Here is a 22,392-nt window from a genome sequence, read left to right as displayed (position 1 = left end):
CTCTTGCGTTGTGACCATTTGTACCCAACCTGCTGGAGCTCTCGGGCTTGCCTCCTCCCTGAATGACTGCATTTCGGAACCATTTAACTGCCTAATCATGAAAGCAACGGCACGTTTCTTTGCCCAGAAATGGCCTCAATCCTCACTTCTGCATAGTTAGGTTCTCTGACCACAAGAGGTGGGTCCTGGGGTCTCTTGAGGAGATGCTTAGCTGTAAGTGGGTCTCTCCAGGTTTGCCCTGTAGCATACCAATGATCACGTCTCCACTGAACTAAGTGTGAGTGTGTTTTAAATAACCTTGATGAAATTCGATGTCTGCCAGGCTGTGTCTAGCCTCTTGGTACCTAGTGGGGAATACAGAGTGCAGGGCCATCTTTGCAGTTTGTGTGGGTTCTTTCCTGTGACCCTATGCTTCTGGGAGTGTAGCTCCAAATAACCTAACTTACAGCGTCTCTTGCTGACTTTAAATCTATGAGTCAGAGCCTTTGAGGCAGGGTTTAGAATGGCCTGAGATTACTCAGATGCAGGTTTTAAGTGAGAACCAAATCCCACCAAGCCCTCTGGCATCCTTCAGCATCTTTCTAACCCTGGGTGCTCTCTGCCTTGCTAATCCTGAGAGACCCCATCTGCCTGTGCTAAGACCTGGCTTCTGTCCCTGGAGATGTCATCTTCCTTTCCTGAGATAATCCTTTCAGCCCAGCATCTGGCCCCCAAGTGTGTGTGATGAGATCTGATAGTTCCCCACATCCAGCTATGGTTCCTTCAACTCCTCTTGTGTTGCCACGCACCTGGACCAGGGAGTCTAATCTGTCCTTCTGGGATTACTAGCTCCACAGAGGGTGTCGTACTAGTGACCCACAGGGTGGCCTGTGAGGACATAGAAATCCTTGGCAGGGACACTGGACATTCCTGAGTGCTTAGGCCGGATTCTACCCCTAAATGTCAAATTAGCCTTCCTATTGTCTTCAACCTGGGGTGGAAGCTGTTTCTTGTAAGCAGTGGCTGGGGAGATGGATGGATTATTGCCACGTGACCCACCATTCATGCAGAACCTGGTCTATAAGATAAATGGGACTGTCCTGGGTTGTTTTGGAGGTTGTGTGAACAAGACATCCAAGTAGAAAGAATAGCATGGACAAAGGCTGGCAAACGCTGGGAGGTAGGACTGTGTGAGACACATTTTGGGTATCAGTCTTCAGTGGGGTTGTCTTGATCCATTTTCTGTTGCTATAAGACAATGCCAGAGACTGGGTAGCTTATAAAGGAAAATCCTATATGTTGGCTGGAATACCTAAGGCTAGGGGGAAGCATCTGTTAAGAGGGGCTCTTTCATGCTACAGTGGGCCAAAGGGTGGATGTGACATCAGGCGTGTACAGATGTGACAGGAACAAAGCTGTCCAGAGCTGATTGCTCTGTAGCATTTCCGTTCCCAAGAGAACCCATCCAGTGTCACAAGAAAGACATTAATCCTTCTCTAAGGTGCCACCTCCACATGTCACTGTGTTGGCAGCCAACCAAGTTTTAACAGGAGTTTTGCTGGGGCAAATGACATCCAAATCACAGCAGGGTCAAAAGGGGGGGGGGGCAGCTGTGGGACAGATCTTCCAGCCCCATGGGTCTCCAAGGTCTGGGTAAGCAAGAAGTATCCTATCCCATGAGCCCCTTCAGCTCACCAATTTCCCTGTACCCAGGCACCACCTCTCATTCGCCTTTGCTTTTCTGTGTATATTCATCCTGATTTCCATAGGATTCTTTGTAGACGTTGCCTAAATGAGAAACCCGTACCACTTGCTCAGATAGACGGGGCCCCTAGAATCAAACCAATGAAAACAAGCCAGGGCTTTAAGATGTTAATCAGGAGGCTTATAAGAGCATCCAAAGGAGCACGCTATGCTGTTGGTAGTGCTGCTGTTACAGATTCTGTGTGAGCTTCCTGTCACTGCGATGAAACAACTAAGCTAATACCTTACTAACAGGAAAGGCTCCTTTAGACTCCGTTTCAGAGGATTCGGTTATGGCTGTTTGACCCTGGGCTTCAGATATGTGTGTGTGTCAGTACACAGTCTGTCATGGTGGAAGTGGATGATGGAGGAAACCTGTTCATAGTCTGGCAGCCAAGAAACAAAGGAAGTAAGAAGAGGCCTGGGGTCACAGTATATCCTTCAAGGCCATAGCCCTAATGAATTAACTTCTTACTAGGCCCCACCTCTTAAAGGTCCCATCTCTTTTCTCAGTTGTACCACACACTGGGCACCAAACTGTTAACAAATGGCTCTTGGGGAGCGTTCAGGATCCACACTGTAAGAGATTCAGTATGTTTGAGCACTGTGTGCTGTCTAAAGTCTATGGTACTATAGGGACATGGGCCCATCTTTTGGGACACTGCCTGGACAGTGATGAGCCTACAGAGATGTCAGGCAGGCAGATGGCATACCATCACACCCTGCTTCAGGGACAATAGCTTCTTTTAACAACATTGAGTGTGTGTTAGGGTTGATCTGCCAGAAAAGATCTTGCACGTGTGTGTGTGTGCACGTGCGTGCGCGCGCACGCGTTCACGCATCTGTGCAGCCGCCTCTCACCATGCAACCAGCGTTCAGACACTTCCTTGTTGCTCAGGGTGAGCAGTGCATCCCAGTGTCCCCAGGACTCTCCTGGTTTTAGATCCCAAAGTCTCTTGGTGGGGAAACTGCTCAGCCTTGGGTCCCTGGCAAAGCCAAGGTGATTTTAAAAGTGGTTTTCTGTTGTGCTCATTTGGGGCGTGTTTATTTGCATGTGGTGTGAGGGGAGGACAGGTGCCTTGCATTCTGGAGGACCCAGCTCTATGCCAGTGTCCCAACATCCCTCACCCTTCCCACCAGGAGGAAGGAGTAGAGACACAGTTCTTGTGATGCAGACGTTCGTGTGTGAGGGAGGGAGCAGGGAGCACTCGAGTGGCTGGATGAACAGGGGAATGAGTTAATTCACTGAAGTCGTATGTAGTCTAGACTGAGCTCAGAAGCCTCTGGGAAGCTGTCTTAACATGCTGAGCCTCATTCCCAGGATTCCTCACTTCATAGGTCATCATGGGGTCAAACAACCTGAACTCATCCCTCACTCTCAAATGAGGCTGATTCTTCATTAGGAGCACTCTATGAGTAGAGTCCGAGACAATGGCAGTCACATCAAAGGGCATTAAAGACCCAGAAGGCTCTTTCTCTCAGCTCTGTGACACCAGGCCAGCTGTAGCTCTCTCTGGGCCTGTTTTTTTTCACCAGGAAAAGAACTGCTGTGGAGACTGGAGACTCTACAGGCCACCCTAGGCAAACTCTGTGCAGCCCCAAAGGTGGTGTCACAGAGCTGTGACTCGGAGCCTGGCTTTCCTGCCCTCTTGTCTTTGCTCGTGAGCCACTTGAGTGACTCAGGCTCCTGAGCTGCTGTGAACCAGGGCAAGTAGCTGTCCCTGCCACATGTGGGTGACCACATGGTCTTTATGTCAAATGAATCTGTGGAGAGCCTGGGACCTAGTTACCACTCAGTGGCAGCTCATAAGAAATGTGAAGGCAAGGCTGGTGAGATGGTAAAGGTGTTTGTTGCCAAACCTGGTATCCTGGGTTTGATCCCCAGGGTCCATGAGGCAGAAAATGGCTCCTGTAAGTTGTCCTCTGACGTCCACACAAACATCATCATCACCACCACCACCACCATCATCATCATCAATCATCTCAGAGAGAGAGAGAGAGAGAGAGAGGCTAAACTTCTATTTATGTTAAACTGGGAGTGATGATATTCACCTGCAATTTCAGCCCCCTCCCCGGGGGGGGGGGAGGGAATCAGAAGTTCAAGGTCACCCTTGACTATATAGTGAGTTCAAGGACAGCCTGGACTATGTGAGACCCCGTCTTAAGAAGGAATTATTAAGACTGAAAGTTGTAGTAACCTTAAGCCACTAACCATTAGACCAGCAGTGGCCCAAACAAGCCACTGGTAGATTCTGGAACCTTGCTGAGAATAAACTTGGGATGGCGTGGGCTCTGAGGAAACTCTGAGAATTCCATTCACATCCCTTCTAGGGTGATCCTCAAAGTAAAGTGGGATCCCCTATGATGGTATTTTTAGAAGGTATGGGGGACAATACACAGGCAAAACCCATGACAGCCACCAGAATGGAGGACCTGAGCTTGCTTCCTTGGGCCATGGGAGAAGAACCATATACCACCAGCCCTCAAGGAAAAGCGTGTGCACCCCCTCTGTGAGACCGGCTTCAAGGCAGACAAGCCAGAAATAGCTGTGGCAGAGCAGAGGCGTGAGCCAGTGTGTCCACAGAGTCCAAGGACTTCAAAGCACTAGGATGGATTTTACTTCTGCCTTTATTTAATTCTTATAAAAATCAGAAGAGAGGTTAAGTGACTCCCCTAAAGGCCACACGTCAGTGGCAGAGATGGGAATAGGGTTGCCTGGGCCCACTGTGTGCCATGCATTAACAAAAAAGATTCCAATTAAGCTGTGGATGGTATAGAATATTTTATTTTTGAGGCAGGGTTTCCCGTTGTAAGTTAAGCCTAGAACTGTATATCCACCCAGTCTTCCCAGTAATGAGTTTGTAGACATGTACCAGCATGCTCAGTTAGAATGCCTCCCCATACTTTGAACAGTAGAAAGAAACCAATATTTTGTCCCTGATCCTGCAGGCAAGAGCTCGGCGAACCCTCAGACACTCTTACACAATAAGTGGCATTATCCTTACTTTCTCTGCAAAGACCAGAGTTTTAGCAAGGGCAGGTTGCTTGGTCTAGGCTGCCCAGCTGGAAGGGCCAGCCTGCCTCTGAGGATCTCACCTCACCCCCGCCCTAGTCTGGTTTCACACGGCTACAGAACAAGCTGCCTCAATAGATGGCCCACAAAAGGGTTGTTCCTTCACTGTCCTAGATGACAGGGTGAACTGAATCCCGCCAGTATGCTCTCCCCATGTGTCTTTTATGAAGCTGTAGTGAACTGCCTGGGCCGGGTCATTCCAAAGACTTCCCCTCTCAGGTATGCCGGTTGATATCGGCTTTGGTCACCTGTTGGCAGGGTCCTCAGCTGGGCCATGCACTAAAGCACCTGCAAGTGATGTCACCACACGGTCTGGGCCTCCTCATATCATGGAGGCCAGGTTTCGAGGTTGCAAGGCAGGCAGAAGCTGTGCTGTTTTTGACAGTGTGGCTGAGAAAAGGCGTATAACAGTATGGCTACTGTGCTCTGTTCTGTGGAATCAAGGGGCCAGCACTGACTAGCAAGGAGTGGGGAGCAGACCTTGTCTCTTCATGAGGAGGGTCAGATAAGGTCAGATAATTCATCTTTCCGCCCTTTTCTTCGTGTGTGTGTGTGTGTGTGTGTGTGTGCCTTTACCTGTTCATATAAATGTGTGTGTGTGAGTATGTGTGTGTGCCTTTACCTGTTCATCTGAGTGAGTGTGTGTGCATGTGTGTGTGCACATGCCTTTACCTGTTCATGAGTGTGTATGAGTGTGTGTGTGTGTGTATTTGTGTGCCTTTTGCTTGTGCAGTGCTGGAGATGGAGCACTGGTTTTGCGCGTGCCAGTCAAATGCCCTCATCTAGCTACATTCCCAAGCCCCGCCCCCTTTTTAGATAGGCTCAGGCTGGCCTCAAACTCTCTCCGTAGCCCAGGCTAGGTTTGAACCATGCTTTTCCTGCCTCAGCTTCCCTACTGTTGGCGTTACAGGCATGTGACACCGTGGTGTGTTTGGCGGCCATGCTGTTCCATAGGCACGTGTTCTTTGGTCTTTTGTTTTCCTTTGCAGCAATCGTCCTGGCTTTCATGTGTGTATTTGACTTGCCTAGACCTGCACTGCTCGGTCCTTAGTGGCAGCTCCAGCTCTTTAGCCCATGTTGGACACACCATGGTCCTTAGCAGTTTATTTCCCTGATACTTTGGGGGACCTTCTGTGCATCAGACATAGGCTGGGTCCTGAGAATGCATTGACCATGACAGAAGGGTCCCCGCAGCCACAGAGCTTATGGTTTACTGTGTATGTACATGAGATAGGGGAGGGGCTGTTGAGAGATGTAAGAGACATGACACAGGAAAATGGAAGATGGTGTCTCCTGTGCTCTGAAGGGATGCTGGGGTGGACCTGAGATCACATGTAAGCTGAGATCTCGCTGAAGGAGAGGAAGAAGCTGAGGAGATGGGGGAAACACTCTTATCAGAGGGAACAGCCTGTGCAAGGTCATTGTGTTGGGTAATGCCTGGGCTGTGAGAGAAGCCATTGTGGCAGCTGACTGCAGAGTGTGGGAAACAGGAGGGGCCTTATAGTCATGGGGGAAGGGGTGATATGCAGAGGCAGTAAGTAGCAGACTACACAGAGCATCAGAAAGAAGCTTGGACTGCATCTAGAAAAAGGGAGCCTCAAGGGCAGAGGTTCTCAACCTGTGGGTCACCACCGACCCCCAGGGGTGCTGTAGAATGATCCTTTCAAGGGTTGCCTAAAACCTTATGAAAACACAGATATTTGCATTACAATTCGTAACTGTAGGTTTGCTACAGTTATGAAGTAGCAACAAAAATAATCTTATATTTGGGGTGAGAACCACTGACCTAGAGGGTAAGGCCTCATCTATACTTTTCAGAAACTGGTCCTGTGGAAGGGAGTGAGAGAAAAGGGAAGAGTAGAGCTCAGGGCTCAGGGACAAGGCCGGTATTGTGTCCAGCCATCAATGGTGGTGACGGTAGCTGGACTGGGCTAGGGGCAGGTGAGCAGTGCTGAGCTAACTTAGATTTGAGACCATTCTAGAAGACCCATGTTGTGCCTGAGCTAGGAGAGAGGGATGCAGGGATGCCCCTGGGCTCTGAGCAGTCACTGGGTGGAGGATGCAGGGGTGCTCCTGGGCTCTGAACAGTCACTGGGTGGAGGATGCCACTTATTGCATCCTCTCCATGTTTGTAATTTCACAGTAGGGTGATGGTGGAGATCAGGTGGGGCCAAGAAGAAGCAGGGAACCTTTTTTCCCCTCAATGTTAACACGGGGTTAGCTCTACTGAACTTCTGAACGGCAAAGGTTCTCATCACATGCAAACTAGAGTCCTCCTGGGTCATGAGTGTGAGAGGGCATGGTCTGCCAGCCCTTGGGGTCACAAAGCTTATGGGCACAGCAGATACACTCATCCCCTATCACCTTGCCTTCTGTGAGGGATGCCAGGCCTCCCATGGAGGTCCATAGATGCTGCTGACCTTGCCCTTGGCTTGACGTGGAGTGAGCACCAGACAGGTATCAGATCCCAGGGGCTTTGAGACTTGGAAATCATCTTGCTTTCTACTCTGTGTTGATGCAGGGTTGGTTTTCCCAGTTTCAGACTCTATTTTTCATCTGTAAAGTGGGCCAGCTCTCACATTTTAGTCTATACTCAGCACAGGTAGATAGATTCCTGGGTCTCTTTTCTTTTGCTTGAGATACTGCTTTCCTCTTGTCACTGATCCATATTCCTGGTTTTTGTTTTTTTGGTTTTTTGTTTTTGTTTTTGTTGTTGTTGTTGTTTGTGGAACCTGGAGGCCAGCTGGGCTCTGGGTTGCTCTAGCAGTATCTTGGTCACCCTGCCTCTCTGGTTTCCCATTTTCTACATCTAAAGGTAGTTGTGGGAGGTAAAAACCATGAATGAGGGCCTGGCTCTGCCCCCTAGTGAGCAGCTGTAAGTAGGATTTTTGTTAAGTAAGAATCATACTTTAGCAAATTTGTTATCTGGTTTAGACTCCATTTTTCCATCTGTAAAATGGGCCAACTCTTCACTTTTTTTTTTAAGTCTACATTCAGCCCAGGGCATCCCAGGCATAGTGTTACATCCAGATAAAGTTCTGAGATCGTGAACAGCCTGGGTCAAGGCTCAATCCTCGCTACCCATCAGAGGGACCAAGGACTTGGCTCCATCATTTCTTCCTTTGTTTTTCCCTGAGCTTACCTGTGGAGGTCCAGGCACTTGGCAGTAACAAGCATAGTCCAGCATGATCCTTCGCCTTAATCAGGTTGTTCCTTACATCTCTTTTGTTTCTTTGTGGGTCCCAGGGCATGATGAACCTCTGTACGAGGCCAGCAGACTGGTTTCTTTTGTTCAGCTCTCAATGGGGAAAACAGACTTGAGATTTCCACCAGGGTTCTCCCTGGGTGTAGATGGATTTGTTTCCCTTGAGACCTGAGGCCACCCTACAAATTGTTCATCAGGCATCTGCTGGATTCCGTGCACCACGCTTCCACAGCACACTGCAGTGTCTGTGAGGCGCCAAACCTGTGCCAAGGCTGGAATCACAGGTGTGTTTGCTGGGGGTTAGGAGCGGGGAGGGAGATGTGGCCTTGAATCTGAAGTGGCAGTTCTTGGGTATCACCTGTCCCTGACCAACCCAGTGGCGGAGGCTAATCATCATATCACCAAACCATGTTGGTCCCTCTCTTCTAAGCAAACCTGACCCCAAGAAAACACATACTCAGAAGGACCAAGTAAGTGACCCTCTCAAAGTTGCCATCAGGTACCTGGGACCAAACCCCAGGTCTCTGAAGTCTGGAACTTTCCCAAGGACAGTAGACATCGGGTGCTAGTATTGAGGGTATGTCTCCTTTTCAATAAACCTCAAGGCCGCCACCCTCCCAGCATAGCACTAAGAGCAAGCATTGCAAACTGGTCTCTCAGAATCTGTAGCAACTGTGGCTCCCTCTTTGCACACTTCCGGGAAGTGTGAAGGAAAACACAGGCTCCCAGATGCAAATGACTCGCATCTTGTTTTATCTGCTTCAGTCTATGTTCCCGTTTTACGCCCTTATCCTCATTTTAAGTTACAAAGGAGGGCAAATTGGAAACCAGTCAATTAGAATAGAAACCAATCAATTAGAATAGAAACCAATCAATTAGAACAGAAACCAACCAATTAGAATAGAAAGCAACCAATTAGATTACGCTGCTTAAGGAGAATACTTGCTCGGAAGCTGTGTGCTGGCGTTCACAGGTGGCCAAGATGTGGCAAGGGGTGCTGGCAAGCAAGGGGTGCTGGGGTTGGAAACTTGATTTCCCCAAAGCAGTTGATAATCAGGAGAGGAGATGTGTGAAGCGTCATGTTCAAAGCAAGAACACATCTGCTTACAAACTTCAAGCCATTCCCAGGACCTGCATTCTGCTGCCCAGCACCAGTGATTTGGAACTAGCTGATGTGCCACAGCTGCGAGGGCCTCATGTGTTCTCCTAGGCAGTTGGGAGAGTCAAGGCAATGCTTGGGACAGCACCCATCAAGGGGGATAAGGGAGGGGTTCAGTCAGTGTGTCAGCTCATTACTGTTATTACAGATTTCACCTAGGGTACCCCACTTGTGTGATGGTCCTGGGCCTGACACATGGTGAGTGTATGTCCGGTGTTTGCATAAATGCATGCCTGAGTGATGAAGATGGGGAGGTTGCCCAGGAGAGAGAAGCCAACATGAGGCTCAGGTTTTTATCAGATCCTGCTTGCTGCATTCAAGTGGTTCTTGGGACCCTGTCTGATTTAGGTTTCTCCAGAGACAGAGGCTGAACAAAGAGTCAAATGCAAGTGGCCCCTTGGAGGTGATCCTGGGGGACACCTGCAGGGAGGGGAGGGTGAGAAGGCGAAGGACAGGCACGATGGGTACTACACCTGGTCCTGGAGCTCAGGGCAGTAGGGGAGACTGGCACCTGAGAGCCACTGGCTTGGGGGTATGGCAGGGAGAGTTAGTTGTCATATTAACTAGTAATTACCTTCCAATAGGACCATCATGGCTGACCTTGCCCCAGTCAGACTCACTTGGTCTGTACCTTTTGGGGTTTCATTGTAAACCCACATCTCTCTCTCTCCTACCTAAAAAAAGAACAAGGGGTCTGGGGAGATGACTCCATCAGTAAAATACAAAGGACCCGAGATTTATCTTCAGAGCTTACCCCCACCCCCAAAAAATGCAGGCATGGTGGTGCATGCTCATAAATGTATATGCACTGTACCCACAAGAACATACAATCATACCTTCACATATCACATATCACACAAAAACATCACAACATTTTGTAGCAAACTTGTCTGGAGCTCTGAGCATGCCAAGTACTGCACCGTGGCCACTGGCTGAGAATGGCACAGTGGAGAGTCGCCGAGGACCCCACAGGAAGGGTCACGGCATCATATCTTGTCTCGGGTGGGGTCTGAGATGTCTGTGACAGTGGAGGGAGGCTACATATGAAGGAATGTCAGACTCGTTGGTCTCCAGTGTTAACCAGAAGGAAGGCGCTTGACTGGAGCAGGTTACCCGGAGGAGCCACCAGCCAGGCAGAGATAGGAGAACAAGTCTCAAATAAAGGCTGGCGGTGGAAGAGGGCAGAGGTGCCTTAAGAGAGATGGGACAGGGAGTCTAGAGAACACAAGTTGGGTGGCAGGGGCTGAGGGCAAAGCTCAGAAGGAGATAGCAGGCCAAGATTTAGGACTACAGCCCAGCCAGGCAGGCTGAACAGCCTGAACAGCCATGGTAGGGAGAGAGAAGACTCCCAGTGTGATCAGGTGCCTCTTGGATGGGAGCAGGGATACAACTGAAGTCTAACTCCAGGTTAGTCACAGAGCCTTGAAGAGGCCACGAGTCTAAAGCTGAGGCAGACATCTCAACTGTCACTCAGAAAGAGGCTGTGGGGGGCATTCACAATGGGACAAGAGCCACAGAGAGGACTGGGGAGAGAACTGAAGGGAGGAGAGGTGAAGACAGGGCTTGAGGTTCACAAGGAGCCTGGGGATGGGTCTGAGGAATGCGCCAAGCATGCGGACAGGAGGCAGAAGGCAGGCAGGAGTTGACGGTGGAAGTTCTTGCTAGAGCAGTCACAAGGGGATCATACACCACCCTGTATGATTCGCCCTCAGGCATCTGAAGTTAGAGATCCCGAAAACTGTGAGTGGAGAGGAACGAGGAAGGAGGAGACATTTGGGGTCAAACAAGTGAGTCTTTCCACTCGGGGCCAGCCATGGAAGTCAGTCAGTGAAGGAAGCTTGCAGAACCCAGGGACTTCAAGGAGAAGGCAGAGCTCCTGAGGGCATGGAGGATGGGGAGGGAGGGACTTGGCCTTGGAGAGACATTTGGGCCCTAGGGAGATACACTGGTCTAGACTGGAGACAGCATAAGCCAATGGGAAGAGAGCCAGCAGGGGTGTGGTCAGGGCCACTTAATGCCCCCACAGGTGTTCTGGTCAACATTGTTACAGACACATGCTAATGGAGGTCCTAAGGCTAGGCCCAGAGGAGCCTGAGGGAGGACATTTGGGGGCAAGCCAACTTTCACTCATTCAAACATTTTATTAAACATGCCTTCAGAACGTGGAATATGCTCTAAGACAAAGTGGCTGCAGGACTGACATTCCGGCAGAGGATAAACACCAGAAGCAATCAGCATGTTAAGCCTTTGAGCCAGACTGCGAGGCAGGTGTGCTACAGAGAGCGGAGCTGTGGTGTGAGGGGGAGCCATGTGGGGCAGGCTGGGTCACTTGGAAGAGAAGACAGTGTCTGAGAGAAGGAGAGCTTGGGGAGGGACTGGTGAGAGCACCAGAAATGGAGACAGCAGCCAGGGATGCTTCAGAGGTTCTAGAAGACTGAAATGGAGACTAGGAGGAGGGGCTTAGCTTCAAGTGAGGGGCAGGGAACATCTCCAAGCAGGCTAGCTGTTGAGGTAACTATCTTGTGAAGTCTAGGGAGAACGTAGCAAGCAGAGGGGGACATGTTCACAACCCTGGAACGGAACAGCCACAGACTGTAGGAAACTCTCAGATCACAACACTGGGCGCTGTAAGCTGCAGGAGACAGTGGCTCATAGGAGAAGTTGTCCTAGGGTGAGACAGGAATGCTAGCACCGACCCATTCAGGATCACACTGCACAAACTGGGTCCTCTTCAAATGGAGAGCCATTAAAGAGGCTCAGGGCTATAAGGATGGCCTAAAGGGATGAGCTTCATTCGATGGCACTGACGTAAGTGGAAAGGGAGTTGGAACAGGGAGAGCATGAGGCTGGCTAAGAAGCCGTCACTCTGTCGAGGTGGTAGACCAGAGTTAGACTTGGATGACGTAGAGCCAAGTGTCAGTTTCCAGCTGAGGCTTGGAGAGAATCATGGGCTAGGCACAGCGTGGAAACTATCCATCTCTCCCGGATGGAAGGAGGCCAAGCCCCTGACGGTTTGTGTGTCTGTGTTGGGGACCTCACTGTGGCAACCACCTCTTTCTAAGACTGTGCTGAGATGTTGGTCTGGTTTGCAGCCATGTTTCTAGGGACTTGATTTATACTGCCCTCCGTTCCCTCTAAATATGGCCAAACTGCCTGAGGAGTTGTCATCTGCTAGACCCCAGGGCCTTGCGGGAGCTTACCAGAGCCAGTTGTGATGGCCTGGCAGTGGCATCTGTGTCCTCCCCTGTCTCTTTCAGAGGATCCCAGGGAAGGCTCACATGTCTTGGGCTAGACTGTTTGGAAAGCTCTTGGCATGTGGTACCCAAGCCATAGTCTACCAGGTGCAGATAAAGGACAGAGTCCTTTCTGGATGCTTCTCTTCCAGTACACCTCCCACTCCCCATGTTGGGAAGTGTGCAGTGGATATACTAGGCTGCCCAGTTAGAAATGCCTACTGCACTTCTGGGCAAGGCTGTGGAATTCTTGCTATTTGTGGCAGTCCCTCCCTTCTGTGCTCCCTCCCCCCTCTGTGCTCTCTCCTCTCCGTGCTCCCTCCCCTCTATGCTCACTCCCCCTCCATGCTCCTATTATTAGTTATTTCCTTATACTCTCCTTATTCAAGGAACAGGGTTTCACCTGAACCCCCAGCCCCGGAAGCAGAGCCTGCCTCCTTCACCCTCCTCCCTCTCACTTGAACTGACTTTGCTGCTGCAGTCCTCCAACACAGTGACAAGCGCTCTCTGGGTGTGTGGGGATGGCTATTTCCTGGTGTTTGGGATGGAAGGTGAGTGCCCCTGGCACAGTGTGAGCAGCAGCCAGGGCTGTGGTCAGTGCCATTCATCATAAAATGTGAGTCTCCTACCTAACACCCAGGCACCCATAGTTCACAACCTCACCTGGTGCTCCATGGAGTCGAGTCTTTCCTTTTACAGGGAAACTCTCAGTTACCCACCTTGTTGTCTGCTGGGGAAAGTCTTGACTATGTCTTTTGATGATTTAGTTTCACACTGTGGTATAATTCCGTATGATAATCTGGATTGATTTATGGACCATTTATATACACACATCCCTACCACCTGTCAAAACAAATATGCAAGACCTGGTACAGAGAGCCAGAGTTTAGCATCTCTGAGGAGCTGTTGTTCCACTGGCCTGAAGGAAGGTATGTAGCGGGTCTGTCTATCCATGAATACAGCTTTTCACAGGTCAGACCTGGTTGTTGACTTTAGCTGGGCTAGAGGACAGGAAGCTATTTCTTGGGTGGGTTTCCTGTTCTGCTCTGTGCCCATGGCACCGTCTCACACTAGACCCACACAGTCCTATGTGGCCCACAGCATCTTTCTGTTTTTCATTACCCATCCTGCCTGGTTCATTCTAGAGGCAGAGCTAGCTTAGATGGCTCAGGTGTATGCAGGGACAAGCGGAATGCCCCCAAGAGGAAGCAGAAGGAAGGAAGAGAAGTGGGCCAGAACAGGGATGGAACCTGTGGAATCAGGGTGTGGTTTCAGCAGGACACTCCCAGGGAGCCCACAGGAAGTCGGTCCATCCAGTGGTGATGGAGAACACACAGGAAGTATGTCATTAGCTGCCTCAGAGCATGTACTCCACATTCTTCTAAGAGCCAAGACCTCTGCAAACTACAGTGTCTTTTTCCAGTTCTTGGCTCAGACATGGCATGATCCTATGACACAGAGACCTGCTTAATTCTTTCATTATTTTTGAGATATAAGAAAGCCCCCCATATCCCCCCCTTTCATCCCTTTTTCTCCATGCTACTGCTCTGACCTCGATGGAGCCCATTGCTCCTCAATGCCCACCCCTCAGCATCTTGGAGAGCAGGAGGCAGGATAACTCCCCATGGGGCCTTAAAAACAAGCAAATCACCATCCCTGTAAAGTCTAATCCTTCCTTCCTCCCTGAAGCCAGGACCTGGATTCCTTCACAGTCAGAAATACACAAAGGATTTTCATCTCATCTCTGAGAACATTCTGGGCCGTATAGCAGCAAAGCAGTTTATCTTCCTATTCAACTCTAAGATGCTTTCTGCAGCCTATAAACCCTGTGGGATTAACCAGCTCTGACGTTTCCACCCAACTGCTCACCGTTCTGTGGTGGGAGTGAGGGTGTGAGACACGCCAGGGCTTATGGGAATTAATGGCACTGTTTCTGAGGTGCAGCCATTAGGTAACAGAGCTGACTCCCCTCCCTTCCCTCCTAACACACATCCCGTAACCCATCCATCTTTCCCTCGGAAGTTCTCGAACTTCGTGCTAGCCATAGGAGTTCTGTTACCATCCGGGAAGTTTCTAGATTCTTCTCTACAAGGGAAGTGACTTAAATGGAAGCGATATTTAGCAAAGCCATGATACAAAGATTAAGGTTCAAGCCATCGTTGGCAAGAAACCTCTGGAGGATGCGGGGCACAGGTGAAGTGCATCTTCTTTAGGCAGAGACAGGGAGGGGCGACATGGGGAAACAGGACGCTGGATGGGAGGCTGCTGAGCCAACCTTAGGGAGAAGTGTATGACTCACTGATGGATCGTGTGGGTCATCAGGAAGGACCTCCCTTCCTGGATTGAGAAGATAGTGAGTTCATTGTCTCTTGTGAACTCTGAGCCTCCTGTGAACCATTCGAGTAGAGATGCCAAGTCACAGTTGAACACAGGCCAGGAGCTGGGCATAGGTTGGATCTGGAGCTATAAGTGTGGAGGTGGCGTCCAGCCAGAATTTAGACAGTGTGGCTGGATTGGTCTTTAAGGGGCAATGGATAGGAGCAGGCTCAGCATGGAAGCTAAAGCCAGTGAACAAGACCCGAGGATACAGCTCTTTCCTCTCCATCTTCCAGGTTGATAGTGTCCTTCCTTTATTCCCCAAAGGATGGATTAAAATTCATCCATCCCCAAGTCTGGAGCTGGGTCCTTACCCCTAAGAAGTACCATTTGGTTACCATATTAGAAACAACACACAATGCTTAACTGGTCACACCCAAGGTTTCAAAACAGAAAAGAAAGCCTTGACCAGTCAGCAATATTTTATATTTAAAAATCCCGATCCTCCATTCTCTGGATAATGACAGTGGCTCAAGACACTGCCCCACAGTGAGACTAGGCTGAGGCTGAGAGCAGAGCTGATTAAGGAAGTTTGAGGCAGTGCAGGGTCAGGATGCAGTGGGTCTGGGAAGGGCAGGGAGGCATAGAAAGGTAGGAGGCAGCTTCTATTCTCTGGTCACTTCACCAGGATCTGGATTTTAGAAGAGGCAATAGCATCTGCATGCATCCCATAGGGGAAACAGCAGTGCTGAGCTGTCCAGCACCCAGTGCTGTTCCTGTTACAAGATCTGTGGATTTCCGTGGGAGGGGAGGAGAGTCGAGAGTACAGATAACACAACTCCTGCTTGACTGTGGGTACCAAACGACCTTTGGGGTTTGGAAATTACAGATAACTGGCTGAGGTGCCCTAGACCTGTAAACAGCCTCAGAAGGATTTGGACGGATCGTGGTGCATCCATGGCTTTCCATTCAGCTCTTACGAACAGACAACAAAAAGTAGCTCCGCTTGTACTGACTGTAAAGTATTTCTGCAGAGAGGCATGCTCTCACCTGACTTGGCTATAAACACATGTGTCTGTAAGGTCTCATAGGGAAGGGGTGACCGTTCTTAACTAAAAGTTCTAGAAACATCCAGAAACTGACCAGTAAGGGGAAGCTGGGGAGGTGGGGTTAGAAGTCATGGGACAATGCTATGCTTATGCCTGGTAACTGGTTTTCTGTTCTGTAAATTAAAAAAAAAAATTGTACTCTTTGGGAATTTCATACACATCTGTAATAATTTTAATCATGCTTACTGCCTATGTCCTTCTTATACCCCCTCACTCTCTCTGAGGCCCCACTCCTTTCTACACGCCCCCTCCTGCTTTCATGCCTGTCAGTTTGAATGGCCCAATAGGTGCCTTGCTGGAGCATGGGTGTGGGGCACAGTTATTTCCAGGACTGTGGGCAGCATATCGCAGAAACTGGATTTCTGGAGTTGGTGGACATAGCTGGTCTCGGAAGCACCACCGTGTCTGTGAAAGACAGACTTCACCTCCAAGCCCCCATTAACATCCCTGTCAAAGGGAAATGATGGAGCAGTTGATTATGGTGACCTGTGAGGCCAGCTGTCAGGAAAAGTAAAGAGAGGATGGCAGGGCGAGGTTGGTCCAGGGCTGAACGTCATCTGGATTTTAGACTGAGGTGCGTGGAGAAGGTTGAGATGACACTGAATTAAAGCGAAAGAATTCCTTGTGGAGATGCTTTGGGAAAGTATCCTCCCACAGGACTGGCAGTAGAGCTTAGTGGAGACTTCAGAGCATGAACAGGGCCATGAGTTCAATCCCCGCTACCAGAAAGGAAAAGTTAAGTGTGTGTGTGAGTGAGTGTGTGTGTGTGTGAGAGAGAGAGAGAGAGAGAGAGAGAGAGAGAGAGAGAGGAGAGAGAGAGAGAGAGAGANGAGAGAGAGAGAGAGAGAGAGAGAGAGAGAGAGAGAGAGAGAGAGAGAGAGAAAGAGAGAGAACATCAAGTGTTCTTCTTCAGGTACCATTCACCTTATTTTTTAAGAGAGAGTCTCTCTCTGACCTAGAGCTTGCAAGTAGACTAGACTAGCTGACAAACAGGTCCCAGGCATCCTCCTGTCTCTGCCTGACTTTTTTCACATGGGCGCTAGGTTGGAATCAGGTCCTTGTGTTCACAGCATAGGCACTTTTCCGGACAAGCCCAGCTCCCTGCCATTCTATCTCTATCCAGCCAGTTGAACCTTTCAGACTTCTATAACATTTCCTGAAACCTTTGGAATTTGCACATGGCAGGAAACTAACAAATGCCCATGACAACATAGAGATGGCCTGGTACATCCCTACGGTGGTACTCCTCATCCTTTCAAAGGAACATAAGCAGTGGTACTGGTGACTCCCATGACTACTTCTTTATACAATGGGAGAGAATCTGGATCATATTATAGAATTGAATTAGCCCAGAGGTTGGCTGATGAGATCCAATTTAGAATTGCCCTGTCTGGAAGGGGTCCCAGTATCTCTGTTCCTCCATGGTTTGTAGTTATCAAAGGGTCTTGGTTGGAGGGAGGTCATGTTACATCTCTAGTTAGGTGAGGCCAGGTCTCAACAGCCTTTACAAAGACTCCGTCCTTGGATCTTCTGCCTGGGGAAGATGGAGAGGTTCTTGGGTTGGTCAAAGAAAAGCATGCCTTGGTTAATGTCCCCACTCCACCTTCTGTCAAGGCAATGTGACTAGAGTCTGTCCTCTGCTCCCAAGTTTCTGTGAAACCCTTGTCATCAGTCAGAAAAGGCCAGAGGGCACTATTTCCTATCCCCTACCCCTAGGCACCCTAGCTCAGAATGAATGAGTTTCTTATTCTCACATTTAGAATGAATTAGACCATGGGTAGCAGAGGCACACCACCCCCCTGCCTTTGCAGAGAGAATTATGGGTATTGTGGAAAGAATGCCTGGGTCTCTTCCTTAACCCTGTTATAGACAGCTCCTCTGTGCAGTCTCTCGGTAGCTGGGGGTCATTTTGAAGGCAATAGACTTAGAAACGCCGACTATCCCATGAGAAGCTATTAAGTCAGCCTCCTTGGATTGGCTAGATCTGTGTAATGCATACCAGAAGCCCGAGTCTGGCTTTCTTGTCTGCTGCTGGCTGTTGTATGCACTGGCTTTCTGCACTGAACTCAGGAGTCAGAAGAGGGTTCCCAGAAGTGTTCACCAGTGAGTGAGAAGAGGCCAGAGAAACCCCTAAACACTGAGACGCTACAGAGCAGCCTGAGATGCCAGTTTTGATGAAGTTAGGGATGCTGACTTAAGCCTATATAACCACTCTAATTGGGCAGATAGGCCTTTGGGAGCCAGGGAGATGAAGTGACTTACAAAAGTTCAGACTTTTGTACCAGAGCCCAGGTGGCCAGGTGGTGTGACCTTAATCTTCAGAAGAATCTGCATGTGTAGACAAAGGAAAGGCCTAGGTGGAGCTTTTTGTAGGAAGACCTGCCACACAGTCTCAGCATCACCGTGCTTTGGACAAGCTAAGGGTAGAGGAGTTATCCATGGTCATTGCAGTAACAGGATCTTCATGGGCTTAGGCCTGGCCAGTGGCCTGTCTGCCTATCATGGAAGGCTTCACTATTGTCTCAACAAAATAATGACTGCTTTGTAGGCCCGGGCATTCCACTCACCCTGCCATTGTGTGCTCATGTGGGTTTGGAAGGTCCACAGGTTTTACCTGGATGGTCAGAGCCGAAGTGTTGGAAAGATGGCTCACACCAGTATGGTCTGTCCCGGTGGTAATAGCAGAAATCTTCCCCCTTAGAGGCTCTGATTGTCTCGGCCCCTGTGGCTCTGCAACTTCGCCTCTCTGATTACTGCTGTGTTGCTCTTCTGACGGGAGGAATCTGACCATGCAAGAAAAATGATAGAAACACACATTTTAACAACAGTGGATGCCACTGTGAAACAAGAGAACCATCTCTTTTCTTCTTGCTTTGGGTAGGATAAGTAAAGTGGTTATGGTGTCATTTGCAAAGGGGACTCCTGTCCTCAATTGTCTGACCCAGTGCCATCCAGCTATCAAACACACTTCCATGACAATGGTCATGATTGTGTCTGTGTAGCCCAGTTGTCATTTCCCTCTTTGGCTATGGAGCATTTGACAAAGGGCAAGTACCACTGAGAAACTGAATGCCTGGTTTTACTGTGTGTGTGTGTTTATGTGTGAAGGCTAGAGGTTGGTTTGGGGTGACATTCCTCAGGCACTATCTACCTTTTCATTTTGGGGTGGTCGTGGTTATTTGTTTGTTTGAGATAGGAAATCATAACAGTATCCTAGACAGGTTATCTAAAAGCCCCAACGACCGGCCTGTCTCTCCCTGCCCCCTTAGGGCTGGGATTGCAAGCTTGTTCCTCCAGATTTTGTAGGCAGATCTGGGCATTAGACTTGGGATTTCATGCTTGCACAGCAGGCTCTTTATTGACAGAGCTATCTCTCCAGCCCTTATTATATTGATAGCTTAAATCAAACTTAAGTAGTCACAAGTGGTTGATAGCTACTCTATTGGACATAAGTGCCCCGGGACAACCAGCTCCGATACTTGTACTTTTAAGTGTACTTGTGTCCCCAAGACTTTCTTTTGTTAAACAAGGCCTGATAAGTAGAGGGACATTCTCAGCATGTTGTGCTTCTGTAGCCTCAGCTAGGACAGAGCTGACCCTACTGTCACCTGCCAGAGACTTTTAGGCGAGACATAGGCCCTGGCCAGGAAACCAGGAAAGAGCAGGAGGCTCTGGGAGGCAGTCGTGTGGAACATAGAGTTCAAGTGCAACTCCTTGGGATAGAATTTCATCCTCCAAAGCTGCCAGGGACTGTCAGCCCTTAGTGACCCCATGTTTCAGTGTCTTGACGTGGAACTTGTCCTCAGAACCTGCCAGGAGGATTTTAAAAGCAGGTGTTTTGAGGGGAGTCTGTGGGACCCACCACAGAGGAGGTGAGAAGCGTGGGAAGAGGCTGGGGGCACCAAGCCCTGCTCCATGTCCCCAGCTGGTGACACTTGGCCAGGTGCTGGTTGAGGATGTCATCTGAGACCTAAGAGATGCCCCCAGGCTTGTGTTTAGGCTCCGTAGCAGCCAGCCCAGCAGAGTGCCCCAAAGAAGGGCTGCAGGGCTAGCCGGGTGACAACCAAAGCAGAGCCACCACCTTCTTGCTCACACCAGCAGACAGTTTCCTCAAGCCTCCCAGGGGAGTCTGTGGTGCTTCTGTGGATGAGAGCTTGAGGGCTGCGAAATGTAAGTGCTCTGGCTGTGGGGGAAGGGACTGACTCAGCCTATGGTTTATCAAGTCAAGATGCAAACTTAGGCCCATCGTCTGTTGTTCTTAACTGGTTATAACACTGCTACCCTTAACCCTAGAAAAGACAGCCCAGTGTCACGAACCCAGAGATGAAACGATGGAACTGGTATGATGCCTGGTTAAATAAACAAACAAACAAAACTGAAGGACCAGAATGTTCACCTCCACAATACACATGAGCTGAAATTTCAATACAGACCAAGACTCTGCTATGACTGCTGAAGAATTTTAGGTAAAAAACAGTATCCCTGAAAAGTAAACAGACTTTTGTCCAAGGCCACACAGAAGCTATTCCAGTCCTTGCAGGCACATAGTCCCTGGCACAACTGTTCAGCTCAGTAAATGTATGACTCTGTGTTCCAGTAAAACCTTATTTCTAAAACAATTAGTGGCCAGAGTCAGCCTTCAGACCAGTTTATCTCCCACTGGTCCAAGGTGACCCTGGCTAATTATTTCTTTTAAATTAACTGTTTAGACAGGACCACTTCTATCAACCTGGGCATTCACAAGGCCTCCATCATGGGGTATGGACCTTCATGAAGGGGTGAGACTTATATAACATCTATTGATGCTGGAGAGTGCAGGGGCTCTGCAGGACATTTGCTATAGGTGGCAAGAACATCTTCCCATCCTTAGGCCACAAGCTTGTCTCAAGCACAACTGAGCTCACTGTCTTGAGTCAGCTCCCTCCGTGTCCCCATGCCACGCCATTACTCTTTGTCTGCTTTAATGGTGTCCCTCTCTTAGACACCTACACCAATGCATGTCTGGGTGAGGTTGGGATCCCAGCCTGCGCTTTCTTGATGATTATTGAGTTAACGCCTATTCCGCAGGTCACAGGTGTCTAGCCCAGTGCACCACACAGTGCAGAAGTGGGTGTGTGGATTCACACTGGAGCAGCAGGGCCAGGACAAGGGGGTCAGCTCAGTGGTCACCTAGAGTCACTTCTGGACAGGGCTGAGCTGTCCCAGAGCTGGCAGATGCAGTCCTTCTGTGCTCTGTTGCATCTGCAGCCCTGTCGGGACCAGCATGCATGGCAGATTTGAGAAGCGACCAAAGCAGACAGGAAAAGGTTGGGCCAGCCTTCCAGAGTAACAAATCTTGACTTTTAGGAACCCAACAAAGAGGGCTATTTGGGTGAGAAATAAGGGATTGTGTTTCTTGGTTCCCACAGAAGCAAAATTAATTACACCAGCTTGTGACCTGCTGTTCCCAGCTCTTGCCCAGACCTCCCTGTGATCTTTTCCTCACCCAAGAAAAGCTGTCGTTGCCCCCCCACCCGAGAGACATGAACCTGATTCATAATTTGCCTCTCCTAATTAGGCACAGGAATGAAGGAGGCGATTATTAATAATGTATCCGGGTTTTAAGTGCCCCACAGGAGCCGAGCCTTGAGAAATGGTGCTCTTGATGATAAACAGCCACACCGCCACCACACTGGGCTCTGTGCCCAGACACAGGGCAGAAAGAAAGACATCAGAGGAGAAAGGGTCCAGGGTGCATGGGTTGCTGGCTAGAGTCACAGATGGAAGTCGAGAGCCCAGTAGCTCTCATAGCATTCTGTGTATGTGGGGGGGGGGGGGTGTTAGGAGGGATCTAGTCTGTCTTACCACCCTAGGATCAACCAGATAGGACCTTTCTTTAGGGATCTCTCCTTGGACCCCTTCCATGTAGGACTAAGCTTCAATGTCCCCTGAGAGAAGGGACCCTGATTCTCACAGTGACAGCAGATTCCCTTTCCACACTGCATTGTCTCCTTCTGTCTCCTGGCCTCACTATCTCAGTAGTCTCTGTACCTGTCTGAAGGTTTACTTGCTTGTGTCTGTCTGTTTAGCGGGTCACAGGTTCAAACGTTCAAAGGTTCCAATGCTGAGATGACGTCATCGGGTTCTGTCTCCTCAGCTGTCGATTCTTGTCCTTGCTCCCTGTGAGTGCCCTCAGTGCTCACTGCTTCAGACCCTCCAGACAAGGCCAGCCTTGGCTTCTCCGCATCCCCACCTGTCCTGTGCAGTAGCAGGTGGTCAGAGCAAGACATGTGACCTTGAACTTTGGGTTCATGACCTCAGTCTCTCTTCTAGACAACCAGTTTATAACATGCTGCTTGTCCCTGGTACACTCAGTACTTGCCCTGGCTTCACACCTGTTCCTAGAAATGATTGACACATCCAGAAGGAGGCAAGCTACCCACCTCAGGCAGTGTAAGCTTCCAGCCTAGCTTTCTTATACAGCAGGGCTCCATCTGAGGCCTAGCTTGGGATCCTTCATCTGTCTCTGACTAGCTTGGGATCCTTCATCTGTCTCTGACTAGCTTGGGATCCTTCATCTGTCTCTGACTAGCTTG

The 22,392-nt window shown here is 49.6% G+C and overlaps 1 protein-coding gene across 1 annotated transcript in view; it reads left to right on the top strand.

Moving 5' to 3' along the window:
* Prima1 (proline rich membrane anchor 1) overlaps positions 1-22,392 on the top strand; it is a 46,493-nt gene that overhangs the window by 7,035 nt on the left and 17,066 nt on the right. The window lies entirely within an intron of this gene.

This window comes from Mus caroli, chromosome 12 (assembly GCF_900094665.2).
Source record: "Mus caroli chromosome 12, CAROLI_EIJ_v1.1, whole genome shotgun sequence".
Classification (NCBI taxonomy): Eukaryota; Metazoa; Chordata; class Mammalia; order Rodentia; family Muridae; genus Mus; species Mus caroli.
This window is presented reverse-complemented; position numbering and strand designations above follow the sequence as displayed.